This window comes from Micromesistius poutassou (assembly GCF_964030765.1).
Source record: "Micromesistius poutassou genome assembly, chromosome: 11".
Lineage (NCBI taxonomy): Eukaryota > Metazoa > Chordata > Actinopteri > Gadiformes > Gadidae > Micromesistius > Micromesistius poutassou.
In genome coordinates, this window is record NC_140281.1 from 3,178,285 (window position 1) to 3,186,302 (window position 8,018).

The window sequence follows — 8,018 nt, forward strand, 5'->3', positions numbered from 1 at the left end:
TACCCAGACCTAGCTTTATCAAGGGCCCGCCCTTAACCAGAGGCCAACCTTACTCAACTTTACCCAGCCTTACCCAAACTTACTTTACCATACCAAGCCTTACCCGTCCTTACCAAACCTTCCTAAACCATACCAAGCCTTATCAAACCTTAGTCAACCATGCCTACCTAACCTAGCCCAAGTCAACCATACCTCGCCTTACCCAGCCTTAGCCAACAATACCTAGCCATACCCAACCTTAGTCAACCATACCTAGCATTACCAAGCCATGCCCAACCATATACAACCATACACAGGACCCAGCCTTAAGTTATGTAATTACTATTTAAATACAGATGGTGGTTTAATAACTACTGACTAATTCCTGGACACTGCACGTAAACAAAATACAGTTAGACAAATCGGCACTCCATTTACTTTTTAATTTATTTAATGTTCATTTTGATGATTTTAAGGAATAATGTCTTTGTAAAAACATCTGAATACAGCTGCTATTCAGCTTCACATTAGATAGCTTTGACATTCATACATTGTAAGTCTCTTCAGTCCAAATCTGTTCAGTTGTGACACTTTATTGATATGTTTCAGTTTTTTTCTCTTCAAAATATAAAAAGATAGATCATGAACATTCCGTTGAAATATACTTTATACAGTTTAGATGAGTCATCTTTGTGATCCAACATTTCAAAAATAAAATCCGGCATAAGTCTCATTCGGACACACCAGTGACCACTTACCCCCCCCCCCCAACATACACACACACATACACTCATATATATTCTCCATGGCAACAGTAAAATGGACCAATCACTAAGTCTGTTTTACATCAGGTATATGCATGTGAGTTAACAAGAACACATTGTATCTTTGGAATGCTTACAATAATAACGAATGCATGTGAATAATAGCACTTTTAGTTTCACTATTACCATTTGGAATGTTTATCTATGCAGGAATGTAACCTCTACATCCAGTGTATTCCATTTTTCTTAAAAACGTAAAACACATTCATAACCAAACCAACAACCTCATGATAAATTTAGGTGGAAATGGAATTAGTAATAGTCTCTAGGGCACATGGTTCCACATAAACAATTCAAACCGGGGCCCCTAAGCGCACATGGGGGCCCACACTGGCAGTGTGTTGGTGGAAACAAGGTGGTGATTTTACATTCAATCATACAAAAGTAAATCACAATATCACACAAATTGGTTTAAAAAAACCAGGCACACTAATCAAAGGGTAAGGAACCAATCAGAGATCATACATCACAACTGTGTTGGATCCTTCGTCATGAAAAACAGACTTAGCATTTAGCCACTGTCGGTCATTCAAATCAATGGCAGTATCACGCATAGAACTGGAGCCAGTTTGTGGCATGGGCACAATGACATGATGGCCAACTCAACAACAGACTAGTGGTGAGATGGTAGCTTCACTTTGCCATGCGGATCTCAGGCTGCTGAGAAAACCGTAGACCTCCAAGATATCCACATCTCTCTGAGAGTGCCTTCTAGGTTGGAACTGATATCCTAGTTTTAATCTGAAAGGGAACAGAAAATACCATGGTCCATTTTTTTTATCCCAAATAAAAACTAAAAACGAGAGCCTGTACAACCAGCGAAGACCCGGCTAAATCCTTCAGTAGCTGCTACCGTGCCTACACCCCACCCTCTGTAGCTTGGATCCTAGCAACTCTCTGGACCAGCAGGGACAGGTCTGGACCAGCCGGAACCTGACGGCTGGACCTGAAACATGGGGAACCACTGATCCGAGCTGAGACAGCCTGGGCCAAGTGGACACCGGTGGCAGCCTTTATAAAGTACCTCAGTGACATCAGTTTGGAAGCTCTTGGTCGCTATGGCGGGTGCTTGCATGATTGTGTCATGTGACGCGGTGAGCTGCCAGCTCGCAAGACGACAGACAAGACGATGGGATTGGATGCAGGACCGAACCACCTAACGTACGACGGGGGTTGGATGCGGGACCTTACCACCTAACGTACGAACACGGCACAAGACGAGCTACCTTCACACACTCTCGCCCACCCCCCCCAGGGTGTCGGGGTGGCAGTAGGCCCACCACGGAAGACGGATGTGCTCTAGGACACAGTGTTCTCTTAACGAGTCCCTGGGGGGCGATGGGAACTACTTCCCCCTACAGAGGTCAACAATCAAGTCACAATGCATGCATCACTGTGAGGTGTTCACGTTATCATTATATACTAGAATTGATGAGTAAGAAAAATACCAGCCAACCAGCGACGTCCACAGCAATCACTACAACACCTGAGTCCTTTCAACACACGATAGGAACAACAGCCGGTTCCATGCAAACCGAAAATCTCTCTTGACTATTGGCCAATAAGTTATCACCTGCGACCAGACACTGGCCAGTGATTGGATACGTTCACCTCCGCTCCCAACTACTCGGGAAAGGGGAAGGGGCCAGGGACAAAGCCCTCCCCCCACTGGTTGGTGCTAAGATGACTAGCGTACCTCCTCTGGCCGTGCTACAATCAAATGACAACGCTTGTTCATTATTGCCAAAGGAAAAAGCAGATAGAGTAAAGGATGAAGTAGCTGCTGCTGCTACGCCAGGTGTCCTCCCCAGCTATAGGATGCTATGGTGCGCTAAAGGGTTGACGATCCTTTTGATTGAATGAGCACAACTCGGAACACAGTCTACATGAGAACATGAGGGGCAGTAATAGCAGAGATTTCATTAAACAAAACATTGTTTAAACATACATGTTTCAATATTCACATTGTTTACTTTTCAAAACAAAATATAGCTCTTCTTTCTTTATAATCTTTTTTTTTTTAACATTAATTGCATATAACATTTTTTTAAATTCATTTTGTATATATTTTTTGTGTCTCTAGCACCCCTTGTGTTCAACTAAGGGCTTGCAGGAAAGACAGGCATGCAGTGTAGTCATGCTGGTTACCAAAGTTAGAAAAATGCATTATCTTTTGTTCTTTTTATCATTTGTTTTGTGTCAGGGTCTTGTTCCTACTCAGGAGTGTTGAAACTTCCACTTTCCAGGGAAACTTCTTACTATGCCTTCAACGTCCTCCTCCTCCTCACATGTTACGTGCCAACTTAGTTAATCACAAAAGTTAGCATATTTTTCTTTGTTTTGTTTTTTTCTTTCTCATGTGCTGCTGTCAATCTTCCTCAGATATCCCAGCCTTTAGTTTATTAAAATATAAATGTTCTCTTTGTACACATCCTTTATCCTGTTAAGCTCTGATCTTGGTCCCATTGGTCTCCGCATCCTCTACCTGGAGGTTTTCCCTTGGTCGTCCATCATCTCCTCGCCATAGGCTGGACTAGCTCTGGGAGCAGCCACTGGCAGCTAGGGGGCAAGAGAGAGACGGGGGCAGTAGGTGTCTCAGGGTTCTTGTGCCTCATTGGCAGTGTAGGCTTCCTGTCAAGGTGAATCGTCTCTCATGATTGGCCCATTTGAGAAGATTGACTCCTGATAGGACGTGGCAGTGTCCTTCTTGCCGTGTGGTCTGGGATCTATGAGCTTTGTCTCCTTCATCTCTTCTCCTTGTGATTGATGTGAGCGATGCTGTCGGACATTGTCTATCATGTGCGTATTTCTGGGGAAGGGGAGGGTGGAGCGAAAACATTAAGACTCCCGTGTCCACCATCAGGCAGTTAGGTAGAATACTCATCGCCACATGAGAGACAGAGAATACCAGGCTTTTCCTCTAGTTGCATATGTTGTGATAAATCAGGCGCGGTCAGGGCTGTGTTTGGTGCAGATGCTACATGAGGGTTGGTGGGTAGTGCAGTTGAGGGCTATGTTTCTGGACGGTAGTGTATCGGAAGCGGATGGAAGACTTGGTTTTTACCAGCAGGAGGAAACTCCTCACTGGTAATTGAATGTAAATGTGTGGCATCGCGATGGCATTTATATATATATATATATATATTTATTTATTTATTTATTTATTTTTATTTATTTATTTATTTATTTATTTATTTATTTATTTATTTATTTATTTATTTATTTATTTATATTTATATATATATACGGCCTTTGTGTGTAGGTTGTGTCTGTTTTGTTTTTACCAAGTTGATGGATAAATATCTTATGGGACATTGAAAGTTCTGAGAGTTAAGACTGTTTCTCTGTCACTCATGTACGATTTGACATGTGAATGAAATAGTTTAGGTGGAGAATTACATCTCCAACATCTCCCAATGCATAAAATCCTCCCTCCACGCTGTTGAGGACAATGAACAAAAGTTCCCAGTCAACAAATGCTACAGTTTGTTAGCGGAGATGCTACAATGATGGGGGGAAGTTGCTCAGTGGGTCAGTCCGTCATTCTGCTGCAAGATGGAGCACGGACCTACGCGTAATGTCTTTTGAAATGTGACAGGAAGTCTCTTTCTCCCAAAGTGAGTGAGTGCAAAGTCTGTCAGGATGTCCCGGAGAACGTTGGAGAAGGTCGAAAGTGAGGGTGAATATTCTCCATCATGATAATAAGTTAGTTGGTTAGTTTTGGTAAGAAGGTGGCGTGCAGATGGTCTCTTGTCTCCCGCCAGATGTCTGGTCCCTCAGCTCTGGCCCTGCGAGGACTCTCCATCCAACTCCCCTCGTTAGAAGGAACCACTAGAAACTCAACACTGTGGACACAAGGAGAACACAGCATTTAGTCTTCAGCTCACCCCTGCCATCATCACAGTCTCTCTCTCCTTGTCAGTTGTTATTACACAGTTTACAATCAGCTTAACCTTGGTTTGAATGTATTTGTTTTAATACATGTGGATCAGCAAATGACTTGTTCAGTTGTGGAGTGTTCAGTTCAGATAGATTAGTTATTGACTTTGTTACTAACATGAACAGTAAACCCTGCATGGGTCTGAAGTTTATTACTGTAGTTGTTTTTGTGTATGTTTTTGACATAATTGTAGTAGTGTTTGGTAGTGCAGAGTGTTTGGTGTGCTATGTGTAGTTTTAGGTATAATGTGAACAATGTAACTCAGTAGTACTGTGAAGTTCTGGAGCATGTTCCTGTGGTTGTACTGTAGGAGTTTTAAGTGAGTAATGTGGATCATGTGATGCAGGGTAACCATTACCTGCAGACTGCTGGGTGACTGGGCTTATGAGAGTCAAACACACATCTCAACAACAAGGAAAGTTGGAGTGGACATTACAGATACGAGACACACAATGAGACAATATCCATCCGTCAACAGTACTCATTCATCCCTCCATCAACAGTACTCATCCATCCAGCATTACTTCATCCATCCATCCATGAACATTACATTACACAAACACCATCCACCCGTCTAACAGCTCTTCCCCCATCATCACGGGTACAGAAGTCTTGAAGGATTTGAACAGTTCCAATATAGAAATAATTGGTAACAAGGCAGGACAGTAGCTCCAAGTGTTGGTAACCTGTAAGTGATCTGAGGTGATCCACATGACGTGGATGATCTAGGCAGGAGATGTCACCATGGCAACCATGAGGGTGCAAAAATATACTTAGATTACCTTAGTGTTATAGATTTACAATCTTTGATGTAAGTGTTGTTAATTGCAGAATTAGTGAAATTGGTGCTAATTGGTGCTAATAGCAGCATTAGCGAGGTCTCTTCACAAACATGAAGCGTGTGCTAAACGTCCATATGTTTAGAAACATATTACCAACACTCAGAGAAGTGAAGTCAGCAATACTTGACAATTATTGTGTAAAAACACTGAATACAAACAAATTCAACTATATATTGGATAGGATTTTAATATATATATATATATATCGATCTTTAACGCATAGATTTATACATTCTAGTTAGAACCAGCCATCTAGAAAGAATTGCTAGCTCAGTCTAGCCGGCTTCTCTGGATACTTCATATTGACATCAGTGCCTAGGTGGGCCTCATAGAGGTCTTTAAACAGCTTTCAAAAGTCCCAGGGTGACTTGAACTCACTCTAACCATTATCTTACAATGCACTCTATTTGAAGTACAATCCGTTGCTAATATGAACACTTTACATTACAAATCACAGATGTTCAATGTTCAAATGAAGATGTCGGCTGTGTGATAATACAAGTTAGGAACATTGTACTGTGACCACTGCGAAATCATTCCCTTACAGACAAATTAATAACAAAAAGTCCCTGTAGCAGCCTCATTTGAAGATCTACAAAGTGTTGACATTCTAAACACATTTTACAGTTATATAGTGTTTCAATATCAACAATATTTTAAGGATGAGATCTGAATCCTTGTTGGAAGAGAGACAATGGCATTTGTGCGTTTTTTTTTTACATGAATTTACCACTAGATATCATGTGTATATGAGAGCATGAGGATGTAGCACAATTGTGTATTAAATATCTACATATTCAGGTTGCTCTCAGAAAAGATCTTCAACTTTTAACTAGAAGAACTTCTCCTTGTGTCGTGACTATTGAAAGACTCAAGGCCTCAACATGCTTCTGCGTGATATGTGTGAATCATTGTTGCAAACTGGTTGCGTAACCTACTCAACAAGGTGTCGTAACACCGAATGTACACTAATGGGAGATCAAACAACTAATGCTTGCAACATCTGTGGATGATATATCATGACATGTACAACAATAGTGTTTATTTGTGTTGGGTTTAAACACGTTTAGTCTCTTGCCCTGTTTTCTCTAATCGTGTGAAGTCAAACAAAAAAATAAAGGGTTCTTCTGGAGACAACCAATGGGATGTTTTGATTTAAATGTTGGAGGAAACGATTCAGAGTTTGAGTTTGATTGGATCAATGCAGGTTCGGTGAAACTGAATTACTGTAGTGGTGATATCGTGAATCACTATAGTGGTGAAACTCAATAATTCTAGTGTTGAGACATTGAATAAATAGCGGTGAGAAATTAAACAACTAGTGGTGAAATATGTGTAATATAGTGATGGTTTGTCGCCAGATGTGTAATATAGTGATGTTTTGTCTCCAGATGTAATGCTGGTCATGTTTGGCTCTCAGAAATGACTTCTACGTGCTATACAAACATCACATGTTGTTGTCAGTAAAGGATTCACACATCAAGCTTGCATACAAGATGGAAACACTCTCAACATAAGAGAAGCTCATTATCTTGGAAGCACATATAGGACTTTAAACAAAGGAACTGTAAAAGTCCATCAAAAAAACAACAACTCTGCATACAGCTCAGATTCAACAGATCATTATGCATCGGTACAAAAAAAGGAAAACAGGAAGAACAAGAAAACTCAAGAACAAACATTTGCTATAAAGATCCAAAGAACAGAGGAGTACACACGGACACCACAAGTCAAATACTCACAGAACTTTTCCAAAAATCAAAATCACTTTTGCAAAACATACTATCGAGAAGTCTCGATCATGGTGATTGTGTGGCTCATGACATTGAAAACCGTCAATACATTTAGATGGCAACACAGAAAGCAGACATAACAAGTCAACTGCCTATTAGGTCTGTGCACTCTTAAGGTTAAAAATAGATCTGCTTATTTACATATATATGGGCACAGTGCATTTCCAGCATCAATGTATATTGCATGTATATTGCATATATGAATGTATGTATTAATTTTCTTTTTTTTTGCTTCATCATCTGATATCATGGGTAGCATGGAGGTTGCAAGAGGAATATAAATTATTATATGATCAAACTACTCTAGTTTGAAATTGCTAGATTTTATGAGATGAGAGAATTTTTGAATTCATAAACTCATATGATTACATTATAAACAAAATAGAACAATGCAAAAATAAGAAAGTTTAGGTAAAACAAACTCACTGTGGGTAGAATGAATTATAATAGTATAGTATCTAATAACTTCCTAATAGTACCTAATTTTTTTTATCATTTTTTAATTTGTTTAGAAATTCAATATGGGGATTTGGTATCAAAGAACATTTTAAGACATGGATGAGAAATAAAAAGCAATGTGTGTTAATTTTGGCTGTGGTGAAAAGAAAATATAAAATGTAAAGCTGATTAACTTAGATAG